The following is a 22,481-nucleotide window of genomic DNA, read 5'->3' as shown; positions in this document are numbered from 1 at the left end:
TACATCCCACACATGCACGCACGCACAAACACACACACAATCACCTCCACTGCCACCCAGGCCCACTCGCACATCCATCACAATTATGCCCAACAAGACTTTGAATAGCTCTGCGTATTTAAGAGCCAGAGACCATCTTCCCAGTTACAGTTACTTTTTTCACAGTTTATTGTGTTACAGACTGATTTTGACCTACATACAATACCCCATAATGTCAAAGTGGAACAATGTTTTAGTTATTTGTCGTGGAAATTTCCTTAATTACCAAATGATGAGAGAGCAAATCACACACCAGTCAGAGTTATGCTTAATCTTCACCTTTAATTATAATTAAGCTTTTGCGATAGCATTTTGACTTTCAACAGTTCAGTATCTCTAATGAAAAGTTGAGAGTCGTCAACATAATGGCAACTGGGATCCTTTATAGCAAAGATCCACCCCCTCCCTAGACGACATGACAAACCACAGGTCTTAGGAACTTACACAAAGAAAGACTTTACTTCAGAGAGGAATATCCCCTAGCCAGACAGAGTTGGCTATAAATTATCGTTCAGTTTGGTCTCCTAAACAAAGCTCTTATCTCGTCCTTGGGACAAAATGGTACCAAGACATTACCCCCACCCAATGATATATATCAAATTGTCATTTTAGATACCCCATCCTAAATACAACCAATTCTGGACAAGCTCACGGAGAGGAAAGTGAGCCTCTAGGTCAAGATATGGGCAACAAGAGAGGGAGCATAGAATGATTCCAGACACTGCCATCCTCCTGTCCCCGATGGGAAAAGTAGGGAGTGACTGGCACACAGACACAGTGGAGCCAAAAGATAATTGGTTCCCCAATAATCATCCCTTCACATGGTTTAAAATATATGTTTACACATGATGACACCTTGACCTCTCCCCTCTCTGCGGCCCAAGCAACTTAGTCCTGACAGAGGAACAGATAAACTGCAAATGGCCACCACTATAGTACAACAAAATACATTCTTATGAGAAATAACTCATAAGCATGTCATGAAAATAAAACATCTTATCTATGTTTCCCAACTAATTCTGATTAATCCCCAACACATTTTTACAAATTAATAAAAAATGAAACGCTGAAATGTCTAGAGTCAATAAGTATTCAACCCCTTTGTCATGGCAAGCCTAAATAAATTCACGAGTATTTGCAAAACAAGTCACATAATAAGTTGCATGGACTCTTTGTGCAATAACAGTGGTTACACAAACAATATTCTGTAAGGAACCTCAGTCGAGCAGTGAATTTCCACTTGAATATCCCTTTGAGCATGGTGAAGTTATTAATTTCATTGTGGATGTGATCTGTTGGTGGTGAGGGAGCTGTGCTTTGGCAAAGTGGGTTGGGTTATATCCTGCCTGATTGGCCCTGTCCAGGGGTATCGTCGGACGGGGCCCTCCCTGTCTCAGTCTCCAGTATCCATGCTGCAATAGCCTATGTGCCAGGGCACTGGGGTCAGTCTGTCCTATCTGGTGTAAATATCCAGTCTTATCTGGTGTCCTGTGTGATCTTAAGTATGCTCCCTCTAATTCTCCCATATCTATTGCTCTCTCTCTTTCCCCTCCCGGAGAACCTGAGCCCTAGAACCATGCCTCAGGACTACATGGCCTGACGACTCTTGGCTGTCCCCGTCCCCAGTACACCTGATAGTGCTGCTGATCCAGTTTCTGCTGTTCTGCTTGCGGCTATGTAACCCTGAGCTGTTCACCTGTTTCTTTCTCTCTCTATATATCTCTCTACGGATCCTGCTGTCTCGACCTCTGAATGCTCTGCTATGAAAAACCAACTGACATTTACTCCTGAGGTGCTGGCACCCTCTCTATAACCACTGTGATTATTATTTGACCCTGCTGGTCATCTATGAATGTTTGAACATCTTGAAGAATGATCTGGCCTTAATGGCCATGTAATCTCCACCGAGGACAGCCAGAAGAGAACTGGCCACCCCTCAGAGCTTGGTTCCTCTCTAGGTTTCTTCCTAGGTTCTTTCCTTTCTAGGGAGTTTTTCCTAGCCACCGTGCTTCTACATCTGCATTGCATGCTCTTTGGGATATTAGGCTGGGGTCTGTATAAGCACTTTGTGACATCTGTAGATGTAAAAAGGGCTTTACAAATAAATGTGACTTATTAATGTGAATACACCTAGTCACTACAAAGATACAGGCGTCTTTCCGAACTGAGTTTCCGGAGAGGAAGGAAACCACTCAGAGATTTCACCATGAGGCCAATGGTGATTTTAAAACAGTTACAGAGTTTAATGGCTGTGATAGGAGAAAACTGAGGCTGCATCAATGCCACAATACTAAACGACAGAGTGAAAACAAGGCAGCCTGTACAGAATAAATATATTCCAAAACATAGGGGCAGAGAAGTGAGGGAGAGAAAGATAGAGTGAGGCAGGATCAGCATTGTAGCGCAAGACACAGGCTGCTGTGTGATGCCTTGTTTTATTTGTTCCATTAATTCATTTTTTGTCTATGGCTTTCTTAGCTTAATTTACATAATTGCAGGCCTACTACATTCAGCCAAAAAGGAATAAATATTATATGGAATGGATCAGAAGCGGTGCATGAGTAAACAGCCATTTTACAACCCGTGTTGTGATAATTGTAATCAAACCTAATTTTATTGGTTTTATGTGCAAAATACAACAGGTATAGACTTTACAGTGAAATATTTACTTAAGAGCCCTTTCCCAACTATGCAGAGTTTTTTATTTTATTTTTTAATTTTATCCTGTTTTCTCCCCAATTTCATGGTATCCAATTGTTTTAGTAGCTACTATCTTGTCTCATTGCTACCACTCCTGTACGGGCTCGGGAGAGACGAAGGTTGGGGTCTGCATCACAATAAAAACAATAATGAGGCTATATACAAGGAGTGCCAGTACCGAGTCAATGTGCAGGGGAATGAGGTAGTTGAGGTAATACAGTATGTACCTGTAGGTAGGGGTAAAAGTGACTAGGTAATCAGGACTTACAATAAACAGCAGCAACATCTGAAGAGTGTGAAAGTGTGTCTATGTGTGAGTGTGTGTGGTGTCAATATGCATGTGTGTATGTGTGTTTTGTGAGTGTGAGCTAGTGTAGTATGTGTGAGTGTGTGGGTAGAGTCAAGTGAGTGTGCATAGAGCAATTGCAAGAGAGTCAGTGGAAATAAAATGTCATAATGAAATAAAAAATAAAGGGGGTCAATGTAAATAGTCCAGGCAGCCATTTGATTAACTGTTCAGCAGCCTTATGGCTTGGGGGTAGAAGCTGTTCAGGAGCCTTTTGGTCAGAGACTTGGCACTCCATTACCACTTGCCATGCGGTAGCAGAGAGAACAGTCCATGACTTCCGTGGCTGGAGACTGACAATTCTTTGGGCCTTCCTCTGACGCCGCCTGGTATAGAGGTCCTGGATGGCAGGGTGTTCGGCCCCAGTGATCTACTGGGCTGTATGCACTACCCTATGTAGTGCCTTGCGGTCGGATGCAGAGCAGTTGCCATATCAAGCGGTGATGCAGCCAGTCAAGATGCTCTGACTGGTGCAGCTGTAGAACGTTTTGAGGATCTGAGGGCCCATGCCAAATGGAAGAGGCGTTGTTGTGCCCTTGTCACAATTGTGTTTGTTGATAGGTCCTTAGTGATGTGGGCACTGAGGAACTTGAAGATCACGACCCACTCAACTAAAGCGCTGTCGATGTTAATGGGAGCCTGTTCGGCCCTCTGTTTCCTGTAGTCCACGATAAGCTCCTATTGTCTTGCCCACATTGAGCGAGAGGTTGTTGTCCTGGCACCACACTACCAGGTCTCTGACCTCCTCCCTATAGGCTGTCTCATTGTTGTTGTTTATCAGGCCTACCACCACGTGTCGTCTGTAAACTTAATGATGGTGTTGGAGTCATGCCCGGCAACGCAGTCTTGGTTGAACAGGGAGTACAGGAGGGGACTGAGCCTGCACTCCTGAGGGAACCCCGTGTTGAGGGTCAGCGTGGCGGATGTATTGTTGCCTATCCGCACCACCTGGGGGTGTTCAGTCCCAGGTTTCTTAGCTTGGTGGTGCACTTGAAGGGTTCTATAGTGGTGAATGCTGAGCTGTAGTCAATGAACAGCCTTCTCATATTGGTGTTGTGTCCTTGTGTCCAGGTGGGAAATGGCAGTGTGGAGTGCAATATAGATTGTGTCATCTGTAGATCTGTTGGGATGGGATGCAAATTGTAGTGGGTCCAGGGTTTCTGGGTTAATGGTGTTGATGTGAGCCATGAAAGCATATCATGAGTACAGATGTGAGTGCTACGTGGCCGTAGTCATTAAGACAGGTTACCTTGGCGTTCTTGGGTATAGGGAGTATCGTGGTCTGCTTGAAACATGTAGGTATTGCAGACTGAGTCAGTAGGAGCTTGAAAATTCCAGGGAAGACAATTACTAGCTGGTCAGCATATAATCTGGGTATGCGTCCTGGTAATCCATCTGACCATGCGGCCTTGTGAATGTTAACCTGTTTATGGGTCTTACGCACATCGGTTATGGAGAGCGTAATCATACAGTCCCCCGGAAAACAGCTGGTGCTCTCATGCATGGTTCAGTGTTCCTTGCCTCAAGGCAAGCATAGAGGACATTTAGCTCATCTGGGCAGGTTTCCCTTTGTAATCTGTGATAGTTTACAAGCCCTGACACATCTGATGAGCATCAGAGCCAGTGTAGTAGAATTCGATTTTAGTCCTGTATTGACACTTTGATTGTTTGATGGTTCGTCAGAGGGCGAAGCAGGATTACTTATACATTTCCAGATTTGTGTCCCGCTCCTTGAAAGCGGCAGCTCTAGCCTTTAGCTCAGTGCGGATGTTAGCCTGTAATCTATAGCTTCTGGTTGGGAGATGCATGTACAATCACTGTGGGGATGACATTTTCAATGCACTTATTAATGAAGCCTGTGACTGATGTGGTACTCCTCAATGCCATCGGATTAAGTTATGGATAGAGTTATGGTCAGATTTGCCAAATGGAGGGTAAGGGATAACTTTTGTATGCGTCTCTCGTGTGGAGTAAAGGTGATCTAGAGTTTTTCCCCCCCTCTAGTTGCACAGGTGACATGCTGGTAGAAATGAGGTGAAATACATTTCAGTTTTCCTACATTAAAATCACTGGCCTCCAAGAACGCCACCTCTTGGATGAGCATTTTCTTGTTTGTGTATGGAACTATACAGCTCGTTGAGTGTGGTCTTAGTGCCAGCATCTTTTGTTAAATAGAAAGTTACGAGAAATACAAACAAAACTCTCTTGGTAAATACTATGGTCTACAGCTTATCATGAGGTATTCTAACTCAGGCGAGCAGAACCCTGAGATTTCCTTAATATTAGAGATTGCAAACAAGCTGTTGGTACAAAAGAGAGACACACGCCGTTCTGTTCTGCCGATGAATAGAAGAACCAGATAGATGTATATTATCCATGTCCTTGTTCAGCCATGACTCAGGGTAGAAAAAACATGTTGACTCACCCTACTTAGAGAAATGCCAATATCATCCTCCTCGCTTTCATGTTGCCAAAACGGTCTATGACTCTGTGTCATACAGTAGCCTACATGCTTTGTGTTTTTGTTATTGTAGACTTTCATGGGCAACTTTGAGCCAGCTAACTAGTTAGTTATTGTTATTTTCCTACATCTAGCTACATATTGAACTTCCATACTCTTAGTCCAGGGGCACAATGCATGAATTTATGGTAGGATCAAAATCGCTGTTATAATCATTGTCCAGATCCATATCTCCATCCATGGCTAATTTAGGAAAGGGCTGACTTTAGCTAGCTAACCAACAGAGGACAACAACACAACGAGATGCAACAATTCACGTTTTTTTTCTGTCAATGACATTTTGCTTTTGATGTGATTGGTGTGAAGCCAAATCCAAACTGGCTTCCCATGACACTTTTTTTTGGTGCGTGAGGACCATTCACAGTTCAGCTCACCAAAGATTATGGATAGGCGATACATGACTCTCCGCCCTAACAATTGGGAGTCATTGTTCACAAAGCGGTTCACATCTCATTATTGTATTCTTTTTTTAAATATTTGATGAGGGTTGTTGATGTCAACCGCCTGCTATGCTACCAGCCTCATACCATGAATATGCATATCCAGCTTGAGACAACTCCGATTTAAATGTTTTTTTACAAAGTTGTCGGGATGTCACTTCACGTGTACTACTTATATCAGTACACTCGTAACAACTTAAGCATTACAAAACTTCTGTTAGATCAAATAAACCTCACAGAGCAAATAAGCCCTTAAAAAAATATTGACCAAATTTGACACTGTCTCATTGACCCTCCATACAAAAACTCCTTGCTTGGTGGGTGAAACAATGAAAAACACACCACCTGCTGGAGGGAGATTTTCCGCTGAGTTAGGCCTCTCTTCTCTCTCCTTTCTGAGCCCACTCAGTTTAGCTTATCAAGATTGGTTATTCTTTTATTTTTTTAAATATCAAGGGCCAAATGCTTGCCTTACTTTTACCCCTATCTACATCACAGGAGGTTGATGGCACCTTAATTGAGGAGGACGGGCTGGTGTTAATGGCTGGAGCGGAATTAGTGGAATGGTATCAAATGTTTGATGTTTGATGCCCTTCCATTCGCTCCATTACAGCCATTATTATTAACTCGTTATTGTTATTTTATTGTGTTACTGTTTCCTTTAAAGTTTTTAGCAATTTTTCATACTTTCTAACGGTGCATTGTTGAGAAAGGGCTCATAAGTAAGTATTTTACAGTAAAGTCTATACGTTACACCTGTTGTATTTGGCGCATGTGACAAAACCAGTTTATTTTATTTGCTATTGAATTCAATGCTACTGGTGGCAACAATGTCATACTATTTTTGACCAGACAGCATCAGATAGATGGAATACACATACTGAGACAGAGGGTTGCTGTTTAACCCCCTCTGATGCTTTCTCCAGTAAGACATATTCAGCTTAGAAACTTGGGCATGGCAGAGGGAGATGGAGAGAAAGAGAAAGTGTGTGAGAGAGAGAGAAGTATGTGTAACTTGCAGCATTTAACGTAGCAATCATCAAGGAGATGATTGTGGACTACAGGAAAAAGAGGACCGAGCACGCCCCCATTCTCATCGACGGGGCTGCAGTGGAGCAGGTTGAGAGCTTTGTTCCTTGGTGTCCACATCACCAACAAACTAACATGGTTCAAGACAGTCGTGAAGAGGGCACGACAAAACCTATTCCCCCTCAGGAGACTGAAAAGATTTGGCATTGGTCCTCAGATCCTCAAAAGGTTCTACAGCTGTACCATTGAGAGCATGGTTGCATCCCTGCCTGTTATGGCAACTGCTTGGCCTCCGACCGCAAGGAACTACAGAGGGTAGTGCGAACAGCCCAGTACATCACTGTGGCCAAGCTTCCTGCCATCCAGGACCTCTAGAGGAAGGCCCTAAAAATTGTCAAAGACTACAGCCACCCTAGTCATAGATTGTTCTCTCTGCTACCGCACGGCAAGCGGTACCTGAGCACCAAGTCTAGGTCCAAGAGGCTTCTAAACAGCTTCTACCCCCAAGCCATAAGAATCCTGAACATCTAGTCAAATGGCTACCCTGACTATTTGCAGTGCCCCCCCTCCTCCCTCTTTACGCCGCTTCTACTCTGTTGTCATCTATGCATGGTCACTTTAATAACTCTACCTACATGTACATACTACCTCAACTAACCGGTGCCCCCGCACATTGACTTTGTATCTGTACCCCCCTGTATATAGTCTCGCTATTGTTATTTTACTGCTGCTCTTTAATTACTTGTTACTTTTATCTCTTATTCATATCTATATTTTTTTGAAACTTCATTGTTGGTTAGGGGCTCGTAAGTAAGCATTTCACTGTAAGGTATTCACCAGGTATATTCACCTGTTGTATTCGGCGCATGTGACTAATACAATTTGATTTGATTTGACATCCTTATTTTTATTCTGTTTGGCAAGTTACAATAAGCCATAAAAGTAGTCAATTCAAGTCTACAGTGCTCAGAAAAAGTTTGTGGATATGACTCAGCTTTTTAAGTGACGAGGGGAGGATATATGGCATGACAAGACAGAGGCTCACTCTTGACTAATACCATTTTTTTAAATAGTCATCCTCTCAAATAAGATTCTTTGAAATGCATGAGCTGAGAATGAGATTCTACAATACCAATAAGGAAAACGGGTTGTATTCATGCTGACAGTTTTTATTTCAGTAATAGTACAAGTATCCTGCTGCAAAATTAAATATGTTGTGAAATATGCTGCAACGAATTGACTTGTAGGTGACAGCTATCCCTCACACTGCTTTTATGTGCTGCAGAGGCTGCATTAATGAAGCATAGGTAGGTCACTTTAGTGGAGGAAGAAGGGGAGATAAGTATCATAAATGTGAATCACAAATGAGGAAGTTTTAACTCCTGGAAAGTGGAAGGTTGGCTGAAACTCGGGGGAGATTAAGGGAGATTAAAAATGCTTAATACCTGGCAGCTCTTCATTGGGCAGCTTTCCATGGAGCAGTGACATGAAAGGTGACTTTCAGGCAAAGACTAGAGCTGTATAACAGACTAACTGTCATGTTGGACCAGTTTCCTCAACAAGAGCATCAGCAGGATATACAGTATCTGTGGTCAATTCAGGAATAATCTTAATCATGCTTATTGGGATTAAATCCAAATGTCTGCTTTGAAGTGTCTGTCCTATATAGTTAACAATGATTAGTTAACATGTATTTAATAATCCCTTGAAAACGGCATGCAGTTGTCAATGATTTTAGCTGAGCTGGTGTCTCTTTGCCCCCCAGAAGGCAAATAGACCTTATTGTGACATTTTATTGATAATGACCTATAATGCAAAACACATCATCAGGACGATGTGGCAAGTGACATTTAGATTTTTTTTAAATACTATAACTTGACTAATTAAAAAAATACCAAAGATTATTTTTGAGTGTAGTTTTCCTATAAATAGATTGATTTTGATGGGGAATTTTTTATTTTGCTAATTCGATTTCTGTCCAGGTGTGGACATCGACCCTAGGGGTTTTTAAGGGCTCACAAGCAACTGAGAATACTTAACGGTTGATTTGTTTTTAATGTGAATAGCCTATCCACGTACAGTGCTCTGGTCTTAACTTCAATATCATACATGTACAGTGCCTTAGGAAAGTATTCAGACTGAAAGTATTCAGACCCTTTTTCCTCCAAACATAACGATGGTCATTATGGCCAAACAGTTCTATTTTGTTTCATCAGACCAGAGGACATTTCTCCAAAAAGCATGATCTTTGTCCCCATGTGCAGTTGCAAACCCCAGTCTAGCTTTTTTATGGCGTTTTGGAGCAGTGTTTTCTTCCTTCCTGAGCAGCCTTTCAGGTGATGTCAATATAGGACTCATTTTAGTTTTAACAGTTTAATAAATTTGCAAACATAAAAAAAAATCTGTTTTCTCTTTGTCATTATGGGGTACTGTGTGTAGATTACTGAGGATTTATTTTGATTTAATCCATTTTAGAATAAGGCTGTAACGTAACAAAATGTGGAAAAAGTCAAAGAGTCTGAATACTTCCGAAGACAAAGTAGCTGTGTTTTGTAATCAGTTTAATTTCAGCTAGTCGTAAAATAATGCTGTGGGAGGATCCATGTGGTGATGAGCCTTTATGCTAAGAAAGTCACAAGCCAAATGAAACAATGTAGAAAGAAAATGTTTGTAACAGATGGGTAAGGTCACCCTATAATACACAAACACAGGAACACTGGGTGGCATATAGCCTAGCGGTTAGAGCGCTGGGCCAGTAACCGAAATGTTGCTAGTTAAAATAACAGAGCCAACAACCCAGAGCATATCGGACTGCTTTTTCTCTACCACATCTCCGGATTCCTACCGCAAGCTCTAAACATTTACACCAGATCATCGCAGCTTGCTAGCTGCAATCTGAGTGTCTACTCCTGGCTAACGTCTCTGTCCCAAAGTAAGCACCAGATAGCCTTGAGCTAGCCTCGAGCTAGGCCCATCTCCCGGCTAGGCGAAGAGGTCCACCAGCCAATTCCTGGTCTACAATATCTCTTTGCCAATTGGCCTGGACCCTTTACTGCCGACATGGACGCCCGCCGATCCATCACGACTGGTCTGCCGAGGTAATCGTCCGAGGTGGTTTCAACAGGCTCTTCTGTTGCGACGTTGCCGGAGGCCCATCTGCTATCCCCGGCCCGCTAGCTGTCTGAATCGCCGTGCCTCCAGCTCGCCTAGCGTAGTAGCGACTACTGAATCAGCTCCCGTACTCATCTATTGCTACTCTTTGGACCCTATGATCACTCGGCTACACATGCCTCTCCTTAATGACAATATGCCTTGTTTATTGCTGTTTTGGTCAGTGATTATTGTCTAATTTCACTGTAGAGCACCCAGCCCTGCCCAATATGTCTTAGATAGCCCTTTTGTTCCACACTCCACACATGCGGTGACCGTACCTGGCTTAACTGGTGCCTCTTGAGACAAAACCTCTCTCATTGTCACTCAATGCCGAGGTTTACCACTGTACTCACATCCTACCATAACCTTGTCTTTACATTATGCCTTGAACCTATTCTTCCACGCCCAGAAATCTGCACCTTTTACTCTCTGTTCCAAATGCAATAGACGACCAGTTCTTTTAGCCTTTAGCCGTGCCCTTATCCTACTCCTCCTATGTTCCTCTGGGGATGTGGAGGTTAACCCAGGCCCTGCAGCCCCCAGCACCACTCCCATTCCCCAAGCACTCTCATTTGTTGCCTTCTGTAACCATAAAAGCCTTGGTTTTATGCGTGTTAACATTAGAAGCCTCCTCCCTAAGTTTGTTTCATTCACTGCTTTAGCACACTCTGCCAACCCGGATGTCCTAGCCGTGTCTGAATCCTGGCTTAGGAAGGCCACCAAAAATTCAGAAATTGCAATAAAACTGCCAAAGAGTTCTGTCATACTATCCAGGTCTGTGCCCAAACATTTCGAGCTTCTAAAAATCCACCTTTCCAGAAACAAGTCTCTCACCATTGCAGCTTGTTATAGACCCCCATCAGCCCCCAGCTGTGCCCTGGACACCAAAAGTGAATTGAATGCCCCCCCATCTGTCTTCAGAGTTCTTACTGTTAGGTGACCTAAACTGGGATATGCTTAGCACCCCGGCCGTCCAACAATCTAAGCTTGATGCCCTCAATCTCACACAAATTATCAAAGAACCTACCAGGTACAGCCCTAAATCCGTAACCATGGGCACCCTCTAAGATATCATCCTGACCAACTTGCCCTCTAAATACACCTCTGCTGTCTTCAACCAGGATCTCAGCGATCATTGACTCATTGCCTGCATCCGTAATTGGTCCGCGGTCAAACGGCCACCCTTCATCACTAAAACACTTCAGCGAGCAAGCCTTTCTAATCGACCTGGTATCCTGGAAGGATATTGACCTCATCCCATCAGTTGAGGATGCCTGGTTGCTCTTTAAAAGTGCATTCCTCACCATCTTAAATAAGCATGCCCCGTTCAAAAAATGTAGAACTTAGAACAGATATAGCCCTTGGTTCACCCCAAACTTGACTGCCCTTGACCAGCACAAAAACATCCTGCGGCATTCTGCATGAGCATTGAAGCCCCCACGATATGCAACTTTCAGGGAAGTCAGGAACCAATATACATAGTCAGTTAGGAAAGCTAAGGCTAGCTTTTTCAAGCAGAAATTTCCATCCTGTAATACTAATTTAAAAAAGTTTTTGGACACTGTAAAGTCCATGGAGAATAAGAGTAATTCCTCCCAGCTGCCCACTGCACTGAGGCTAGGAAACATTGTCACCAGCAAAAAATATACGATAATCGAGAATATCGATAAGCATTTTTCTACGGCTGGCCATGCCTTCCACCTGGCTACCCCTACCCCGGCCAACAGCTCAGCACCCTCTGAGGCAACTTTCCCAAGCCCCCCCCGCTTCTCCTTCACCCAAATCTAGACAGCTGATGTTCTGAAAGAGCTGCAAAATCTGAATCCCTACGAATCAGCTGGGCTAGACAATCTGGACCCTCTCTTTCTAAAATTATCCGCCCAAATTGTTGCAACCCCTATTGCTAGCCTGTTCAACCCCTCTTTTGTATCATCTGAGATCCCCAAAGATTGGAAAGCTGCTGCGGTCATCCCCCTCTTCAAAGGGGGAAACATTCTAGACCCAAACTGTTATAGACCTATATCCATCCTGCCCTGCCTTTCTAAAATCTTTGAAAGCCAAGTTAAACAAACAGATCATTGACCATTTCGAATCACACCGTACCTTATCCGCTTTGCAATCTGGTTTCTGAGCTGGTCATGGGTGCACCTCAGCTTCGCTCAAGGTCCTAAACGATATTATAACCGCCATCGATAAAAGACAGTACTGTGCAGCAGTCTTCATCTACTTGGCCAAGGCTTTCGACTCTGTCAATCACCGCATTCTTATCGGCACACTCAACAGCCTTGGTTTCTCAAATGACTGCCTCGCCTGGTTCACCAACTACTTCTCAGATAGAGTTCAGTGTGTCAAATCGGAGGACCTGTTGTCCGGACCTCTGGCAGTCTCTATGGGGGTACCACAGGGTTAAATTATCGGGCCGACTCTTTTCTCTGTATACATCAATGATGTCGCTCTTGCTGCTGGTGATTCTCTGATCCACCTCTACGCAGACGACACCATTCTGTATACATCTGGCCCTTCTTTGTGTTAACAAACCTCCAAATGAGCTTCAATGCCATACAACACTCCTTCCGTGGCCTCCAACTGCTTTTAAATGCTAGTAAAACTAAATGCATGCTCTTCAATCAATTGCTGCCCTCACCCGCCCGACAGAGTAGCATCACTACTCTGGATGGTTCTGACTTAGAATATGTGGAAAACTACAAATACCTAGGTGTCTGGTTAGACTGTAAACGATCCTTCCAGACTCACATTAAGCATCTCCAATCCAAAATGAAATCTAGACTTGGGTTCCTATTTCGCAACAAAGCATCCTTCACTCATGCTGCCAAACGTACCCTCATAAAACCGACTATCCTACCGATCCTTGACATCGGCGATGTCATTTACAAAATAGCCTCCAACACTCTACCCAGGAAACTGGATGCAGTCTATTACAGTGCCATCCGTTTTGTTTCCAAGCCCCATATACTACCACCACTGCAACCTGTATGCTCTCGTTTGCTGGCACTCACTACACATTAGTCGCCAAACCCACCGGCTCCAGGTATTCTATAAGTCTCTGCTAGGTAAAGCCCTGCCTTATCTGAGCTCACTGGTCACCATAGCAACACCCACCTGTAGCACACGCTCCAACAGATATATTTCACTGGTCATCCCCAAAGCCAACACTTCCCTTGGCCACCTTTCCTTCCAGTTCTCTGCTGCCAATGACTGGAACAAATTGCTAAAATCACTGAAGCTGGAGACTTATATCTCCCTCTCTAACTTTAGCAATCAGCTGTCAGAGCAGCTTACCGATCACTGTACATGTACACAGCCAATCTGTAAATAGCACACCCAACTACCTCATCCCCATATTGTTATTTATCTTCTTACTCTTTTGCACCCCAGTATCTCTACTTGCACATCATCATCTGCACATCTATCACTCCAATGTTAATGCTAAATTGTAATTATTTCGCCTCCATGGCCTATTTATTGCCTTAGCTCTCTACTCTTCTACATTTGCACACACTGTACATAGATTTCTCTATTGTGTTATTGACTGTACGTTTGTTTATGTGTAACTCTATGTTGTTGTTTTTGTCGCACTGCTTTTCTTTATCTTGGCCAGGTTGCAGTTGTAAATGAGAACTTGTTCTCAACTGGCCTACCTGGTTAAATAAAGGTGAAATAAATCACATTTAAAAACTAAAAAAAATGCTCCAGGATCGCCGTTGACAATGGCAGACCCTGGCCATGACCCTACTCTTTAAGGGTGTCTCAGGGAGAGTTGAGATATGCAAAAAAAAAAAAATCAAATTCACACGTGTATTAATACACATGTACATGTTTGAAATAGGACAAATATAAGCACCCACCTAATTATTTGTTATTATAACTGATCTGCAAACAAGTGTCTATGGCTCTCATTACACTTCCTGGAACCATACAGCATATTACAAAACACAGCTACAATACAAATAGTTGGTAATAGGAATGGTTATTAAGGTTAATATTGTCGAAAATACATTTTTTAGCTTTGATAACACCAGCTATCATGTAACCGTCGACTTATGTGTCTCTCTGCATGATTCATTAAAGGTAGACTCAGCAAACTGATGTTGCACGAGCGGAGATGAGTGAGATGCAAGACTTGTCTCTCACAGTCACACACAGTATCTGCACATATGCACAGGTTCGCTTCAAACTGTTTCAGCTTGGTAACGTCCTTAGTTATTGGGGAAATTGATCTACTATGCTGTTTACTTTCAGCATCTCATATCGTTGAGTCTACTTTTAAATATCTATCAATCAAATGTTAATCTTCTCACTAAACTTACTAAAGCTTGCACAACGCTCTTAGAAGAAAGGGTTCCAAAAGGGTTCTTCGGCTGTCCCCATAGGAGAACCCTTTTTGGTTCCAGGTAGAACCATTTTAGGTTCCGTGTAGAACCCTCTGTGGAAAGGGTTCTACATGAAACCCAAAACGGTTCTACTTGGAACCAAAATGGTTCTACCTGGAACCAACAAGGGTTCTTCAAAGGGTTCTCCTACGGAAACAGCCAAATAACCCCTTTTAGGTTCTAAGATTGTACACCTTAACTCTTGAACTCTATTCAAACTTTCATAGAATAGGATAAGGTGCAGTCATCTTAAGTAAAATTGTTTCTGTAATGTTCCCTTGAAGTAAATGGGTTTGTGCACTGGAGAATACAGCAAACCATTTCAGATAAATTAAATATGTTTTTGTACAGTAACAGCATAGCATGTATCCACTTCTAAGTGATTTCTGGGGGGAAATCAATCGGTTTCTGGGCATGTTTTTGACAACTTGATGGAGGTAGCTGAAGAACAGGTACGCCGATAGCGTAAGTTTGAAATCAAACAAATCCAAACCACTTCATCTGAGGTGTTGGAAAGGTAGAGCACAAACTGAGCAGGAAAGTTGATCTTTAGACCTGCAGGTCTACAGCAGGTTAGAAAAATCTGTATTGTCCACATATTTTTGTGTGGAGGAGTAAACTAAAGCTTGTAGGGTAGTAGGATTTTTCTGGGGCTTACACAGCAAAAGCCACAGCTTTAATCTTGAACATACTGTACTTTTTCTTATTATTATTCTTTAGCATGCTACTCCTCCTACACAGTTTAAGCTAGAAACGCTGTTCAAACTTTAAAATATGCAGAATGGTTTCACTCGAGTAGCTTATAATACAACTTTTTGATATCTTATATACTTTTTATGTTATTCATTCTTTTGTCCTTATTTTTGGCAATTTTCGCAACATTCTAAAGCTCCCCACTGTGACATCAAAAATACTACTTTTTACACAAATCATCTACTTTGACCACAACTTAGACAAAAAGTTAGAGGGTATGACATCTACTTCTCTGCTATTCAAATCTGAAATAATTACAGAAATATATGGTAAAGCTCTAACAAATGAGCTGTTTTAGTTACTGCATCAACAACATTTTCTGTAACTATTTTGCAATCAACTACCTTTTTGATCACTACCCCAACAGGTTATACAAAAAGTTAGAGGATATTTAATATTCCTCTACTTCTCTGCTATTCATATCTGTTTGCAGAACAAGCATATTCACTACGGATCTTACTGTACAGCTATTTTAGTAACTGCATTACTATATTTTCCCCAAACATTTTCCAAACAACTGCCGTTTTGACCACTAACCCAACAAGTCAGACAAAAACATAGAGTGTATGAAATCTTCCCCTACTTCTCTGTTTGTCAAATCAGAAAACAGATTAAGAATATTGTCTACAAACCTGTAGATAGAGATCTTTTAGTAACCCATCAACCCATGTTCTCTTTCTAGCTGCAGTAAATCATGTCATAAACTAGCTGATTAATTATTGTCCAACAGCTGCAAATTCCCCCCAAAATACATTACTTTCCTTACTTTGTCTAAGAACACTATCATGAATTTAGCAAAGTATGTTTTGTGGGTCAGAATTTGCAGAATTTAGTTATTATTAAAGCACAAATTTACTGTATGTTAGTATGTTTCTCACACTTGCTTTAGCCAAAAGGGAGCAGTGTTGCCAAGGCTACTGTTGCCTAGCAACACTAAAATAAAGAATACTTTCCCAGTCTGGACGACCTGAAAAGATTTCTAATGTTTACTAGTTTCATCCTACTTTTCCAGGTTCATGCTCCGTGCTCTAAATAACCTAACTGTCTAGTTTGCCTGTCTCTAAAGAGAAGGTTGGGCTGTACCCTTCTGATTGGATAGAACAATTAAGAATAGATTCTACCAATAAAAGTTACAGCTGTTTGTCGGAATTTAAAAAATAATAATATTATTATTATTTGTTTACTTATGCCCATAGCACACCAAGTGGTCACAAAAATAAAATACATTTACAAAAGTAATTTTATAGAAAAAGAAAGCAAAGCAAAAGTATTCAAGATTCCCCCCATACACATCAAGTTTTAAGTAATACCAGAATTTGTGTCCCAAATGGAACCCTATTCCCTATAGAGTGCAGGAATAGGGTGCCATTTGGGATGTAAACTAGAGAAGACTGCAAGGGAAGCTTCCCTTTGCACAATTCTATCTAGACTAGAGCCCAGTCCGGTTTTACAGGGTACGTTCAACACCACAAACGTTGCGCAAACCAAGTTAAAAACGGTTTAAAACAAATACAGGTTTAAAAGGCAGAATCAAAAAAAACTTGTAAGGAAAGGTCTGTGAAATGGTGAAAGAACAGATGTTGCAGCTGCTTGTCGGAGTTTAGAGGGACAAAAAGTGGCTAGCTGACGTCTACTAACAGGTCTCTGTGTCATCACTGATTCGTTGCTATGGATACTCAGACACAGAGGGCAACAATTTATGATGAGGGTGAAGAGTGACCACAATTGTGACTCGTTTCAGTTAACTAGGCGCATGTGACAAGTCACGACTTCACAAGAGAGGCATTTCCATGTTTGTTTAAATGTTTTTATCAAAATGCGTTTTTCTGTAACATTTTAACTTTCATGTGCCTTAATAACAAACTTGTATGCCATCTGTAAATATGAACTAAGTTGTTAAATTCCGAGCCTAATTGGTTTAGCCACAGAAAAAGTCAGGAACCATCCCTCTAGCCATGATTGGCTGAGATAATGAATGTGCTGGACATGGAGTTTGGTCTGCCATGTAGCATCTTCTGTTTATAAAAATTCTACTGCAGTTTTTTCTGATGATATAACGTTAGCCATGGAGAAGTGCAAATGTGTTGCTACTGTTCTCAATAACATTGCTGCCCTTTTCAGGCATTATTGACAAAGGTCAGTGGGAAAAAGTTGAGATTGACTACTTTCAGGAGGACGATTGTACCATGCTGACTCTGCCTCTGAAAATGAATCAGGCAAAGAAGAAATCCCTGATTTAGGTCAAAACATTTTAATTGAAGAAGACATTGTAGAGTCTTCTGATGACAGTAATGGGGAAGAAATTGCAAACAACAGTAATCTTGTCACAGAAGAAGTTGGTGGAGTTTTGACATCAGTGGAATGTTTGGTGGAAGCAGAGGATGATAAGGAGATGAATACAATTCTGTTGATTGATCGCAAATGCAGAAGGAGTCAAAAAGAGAACACAGAAGGCTGTTGTATAAAACACCTGTCTCTGTATTACATCTTCTAACTAAGGGCAACCATGGCATCCATGACAAAGAGGGAGAAATATCTGATGATTCTTATGGCATTGCACATGGTCAGTGTGAACCAGAGTGACTTGACACAATGGGCCAAGCAAGCTGTATAAACAAAACGGAAACGACACAGGATGTCTTATTTAATGAAAGGGGTTGCAGTCTGCCGTGAATTATTCATCCACGTATACGGGTAAGAGTCTAGCTACAGTTTAAGAAAGTATACATTTCTACTTTTGTCAGAAAGTTGTTTTCATTGCAAGTTAAAGCTTACTGTTAGCTAGCTAGTGTTAGATGTTAGTGTTAGGTGCTAGCTAACATTAAATGTGCGATCTGTGTAATAATACCTCAGAAAGCCATTTGATTTAGCTGGTTATAGTCTAATATTAGCTAGCTAACTAGCTAACATTAAACAAATAAGTTCAACTTCAACTAGCTATGACAATCGGTTTGTATTGCTAGTATTCTATGGATTGGGATTATGGTTCATTGTTTAGCTAGCTAGCTAGCTACATGTCTAAACAAAAGACTGAACTTCGCCAGATGATTACATGACCCATCAAGTTAGCCAGGTGTGTCTGACTGTGATTACGGCTATCTATTGTATAGTAATGCTAAAATTTTGTGTCTGGAATTTGTCTTTCATTATCAGTAGAACACACCTGACTCTCCTCCACCAGTCATACAATGATAATGGTAAAATGGCCCAGGACAGACCTGTGTAAGCAGTGCTAGAGGAACAACTATCAGGTCTTCAGATCTGCCAATCTGTCAGAAGCTGTTAAGTCAGCCAAGCGGAAGAAGCAAGAGCAGCATATCCTGCTTGTTCAGAGTGTGTGGTCTGTCTACCAGAAGATGGTTGCTGACTGCAAGACCATCTGTCAAGACCTGCAGTTGTCTCAGGGGAGCCCTACTGAACCAGCAAGCAAAGACATCAGTTTGCATTACATATTTGATTTTGCTCAACAAGTAAGCAACAATTCCTTCTGTATACTGACAAAGGACATATAAAGGAAAATGTCCTTTTTCAGGACCCTGTCTTTCAAAGATAATTCATAAAAATCAAAATAACTTCACAGATCTTCATTGTAAAGGGTTTAAACACTGTTTCCCATGCTTGTTCAATGAACCATAAACAATTAAGGAACATGCACCTGTGGACTGGTCGTTAAGACACTAACAGCTTACAGACAGTTGGCAATTAAGGTCACAGTTATGAAAACGTAGGACACTAAAGATAACTTTCTACTGACTCTGAAAAACACCAGAAGAAATATGCCAAGGGTCCCTGCTCATCTGCGTGAATGTGCCTTAGGCATGCTGCAAGGAGGCATGAGGACTACAGATGTTACCAGGGCAATTGCAATGTCCATACTGTGAGACGCCTAAGATAGCGCTACAGAGAGACAGGATGGACAGCTGATCGTCCTCGCAGTGGCAGACCACGTGTAACAACACCTGCACAGGATCGGTACATCCGAACATCACACCTGCGGGACAGGTACAGGATGGCAACAACAACTGCCCGAGTTACACCAGGAACGCACAATCCCTCCATCAGTGCTCAGACTGTCCACAATAGGCTGAGAGAGGCTGGACTGAGGGCTTGTAGACCTGTTGTAAGGCAGGCCCTCACCAGACATTACCAGCAACAACGACGCCTATGGGCACAACCCCTCCGTCGCTGGACCAAACAGAACTGGCAAAAAGTGCTCTTCACTGATGAGTCTCGGTTTTGTCTCACCAGGGGTGATGGTCGGATTTGTGTTTATCGTTACACCAAGGCCTGTATTCTGGAGCGGGATCGATTTTGGAGGTGGAGGACCCGTCATGGTCTGGGGTGGTGTGTCACAGCATCATCGGACTGAGCTTGTTGTCAATGCAGGCAATGTCAACGCAGTGCGTTACAGAGAAGACATCATCCTCCCAGCATGACAATGCCACCAGCCATAGTGCTTGTTCTGTGCGTGATTTCCTGCAAGACAGGAATGTCAGTGTTCTGCCATGGCCAGCGAAGAGGCAAGACCTGGGACCTGTTGGATCAGAGGGTGAGGTCTAGGGCCATTCCCCCCAGAAATGTACGGAAACCTGCAGGTGCCTTGGTGGAAGAGTGGGGTAACATCTCACAGCAAGAACTGGCAAATCTGGTGCAGTCCATGAGGAGGAGATGCACTGCAGTACTTAATGCCGCTCGTGGCCACACCAAATACGGCCTGTTACTTTTGATTTTGACTCCCCCTTTGTGCAGGGACACATTGTTCAATTTTGTTAGTCACATGTCTGTGGAACTTGTTCAGTTTGTGTCTCAGTTGTTGAATCTTGTTATGTTCATACAAATATTTTCACATGTTAAGTTTGCTGAAAATAAACGCAGTTGACAGTGAGGACATTTCTTTTTGCTGAGTTTATATACACTGCTCAAAAAAAGGGAACACTTAAACAACACAATGTAACTCCAAGTCAAACACACTTCTGTGAAATCAAACTGTCCACTTAGGAAGCAAGACTGATTGACAATACATTTCACATGCTGTTGTGCAAATGGAATAGACAACAGGTGGAAATTATAGGCAATTAGCAAGACACCCCCAATAAAGGAGTGGTTCTGCAGGTGGCAACCACAGACCACTTCTCAGTTCCTATGCTTCCTGGCTGATGTTTTGGTCACTTTTGAATGCTGGCGGTGCTTTCACTCTAGTGGTAGCATGAGACGGAGTCTACAACCCACACAAGTGGCTCAGGTAGTGCAGCTCATCCAGGATAGCACATCAATGCGAGCTGTGGCAAGAAGGTTTGCTGTGTCTGTCAGCGTAGTGTCCAGAGCATGGAGGCACTACCAGGAGACAGGCCAGTACATCAGGAGACGTGGAGGAGGCCGTAGGAGGGCAACAACCCAGCAGCAAGACCGCTACCTCCGCCTTTGTGCAAGGAGGAGCACTGCCAGAGCCCTGCAAAATGACCTCCAACAGGCCACAAATGTGCATGTGTCTGCTCAAATGGTCAGAAACAAACTCCATGAGGGTGGTATGAAGGCCCGACGTCCACAGGTGGGGGTTGTGCTTACAGCCCAACATCATGAAGGACGTTGGCATTTTCCAGAGAACACCAAGAGTGGCAAATTCGCCACTGGCGCCCTGTGCTCTTCACAGATGAAAGCACGTTCACATTGAGCACGTGACAGACGTGACAGAGTCTGGAGACGCCGTGGAGAACGTTCTGCTGCCTGCAACATCCTCCAGCATGACCGGTTTGGCGGTGGGTCAGTCATGGTGTGGGGTGGCATTTCTTTGGGGGGCCGCACAGCCCTCCATGTGCTCGCCAGAGGTAGCCTGACTGCCATTAGGTACCGAGATGAGATCCTCAGACCCCTTGTGAGACCATATGCTGGTGCGGTTGGCCCTGGGTTCCTCCTAATGCAAGACAATGCTAGACCTCCTGTGACTGGTGTGTCAGCAGTTCCTGCAAGAGGAAGGCATTGATGCTATGGACTGGCCCGCCCGTTCCCCAGACCTGAATCCAATTGAGCACATCTGGGACATCATGTCTCATTCCATCCACCAACGCCACGTTGTACCACAGACTGTCCAGGAGTTGGCGGATGCTTTAGTCCAGGTCTGGGAGGAGATCCCTCAGGAGACCATCTACCACCTCATCAGGAGCATGCCCAGGCATTGTAGGGAGGTCATACAGGCACGTGGAGGCCACACACACTACTGAGCCCCATTTTTACTTGTTTTAAGGACATTACATCAAAGTTGGATCAGCCTGTAGTGTGGTTTTCCACTTTAAATTTGAGTGTCACTCCAAATCCAGACCTCCATGGGTTGATAAATTTGATTTCCATTGATAATTTTTGTGTGATTTTGTTGTCAGCACATTCAACTATGTCAAGAAAAAAGTATTTAATAAGAAATACTGAGGACAGACAGCTTCAGGTCTTCTGAGGACAGACAGCTTTGTAGCTCAGAGTTCACAGCATAGGAATGAAACCTTTTAGATACCATGATTCCCTGGGATTGGATACTAAGGCGGTCCGGCTTGAATTCATCCGCTTAGACACAGCTACTCATCCGGGTAGAAAAATATTTATTTGTCTTCAAACTTGTGTTGCGTTCTGGGTTCGTTGACTTTTTAGACCTTGGCTGCAGCTTGGGTCACGTAGTCTTCTCTGGAAATTCTTTACTCACAGGTTTTATACCCTCGTGTCAGAAGTGGGTGTAACTGCCTTTAGGGCAATTCTCTGGGCGTACCAAGTTATGAGGGCATGGTCTAGATTTTACTCAAATCCAATTTTAGACAACTAACACAATTCATTTTTCCCAAAACATTCTCTTTGATTTGGATATTTTCCATACAACGTACAATGTATAAACATCAAATGTATACTAGGAAAACTCTTCACGTTACAATGTTTTCGTAATAACGTCATCTATTAACCTTTAATAACAAAACAAAAATGACATACATTTTCATTTTCCATCTATCGTCATCCCCACCATTGTGGCTGACGGAAACCATTGTTCCAAAGTCCCTTTATTTCATGTTTAATGTTCTGAGGCTGGTTCTCCATAGTAACAGGACAAAGGAATTTGTCTGTGGGCTGAGATT

The sequence above is a fragment of the Oncorhynchus mykiss genome, chromosome 6, assembly GCF_013265735.2.
Source record: "Oncorhynchus mykiss isolate Arlee chromosome 6, USDA_OmykA_1.1, whole genome shotgun sequence".
Lineage (NCBI taxonomy): Eukaryota > Metazoa > Chordata > Actinopteri > Salmoniformes > Salmonidae > Oncorhynchus > Oncorhynchus mykiss.
This window is presented reverse-complemented; position numbering follows the sequence as displayed.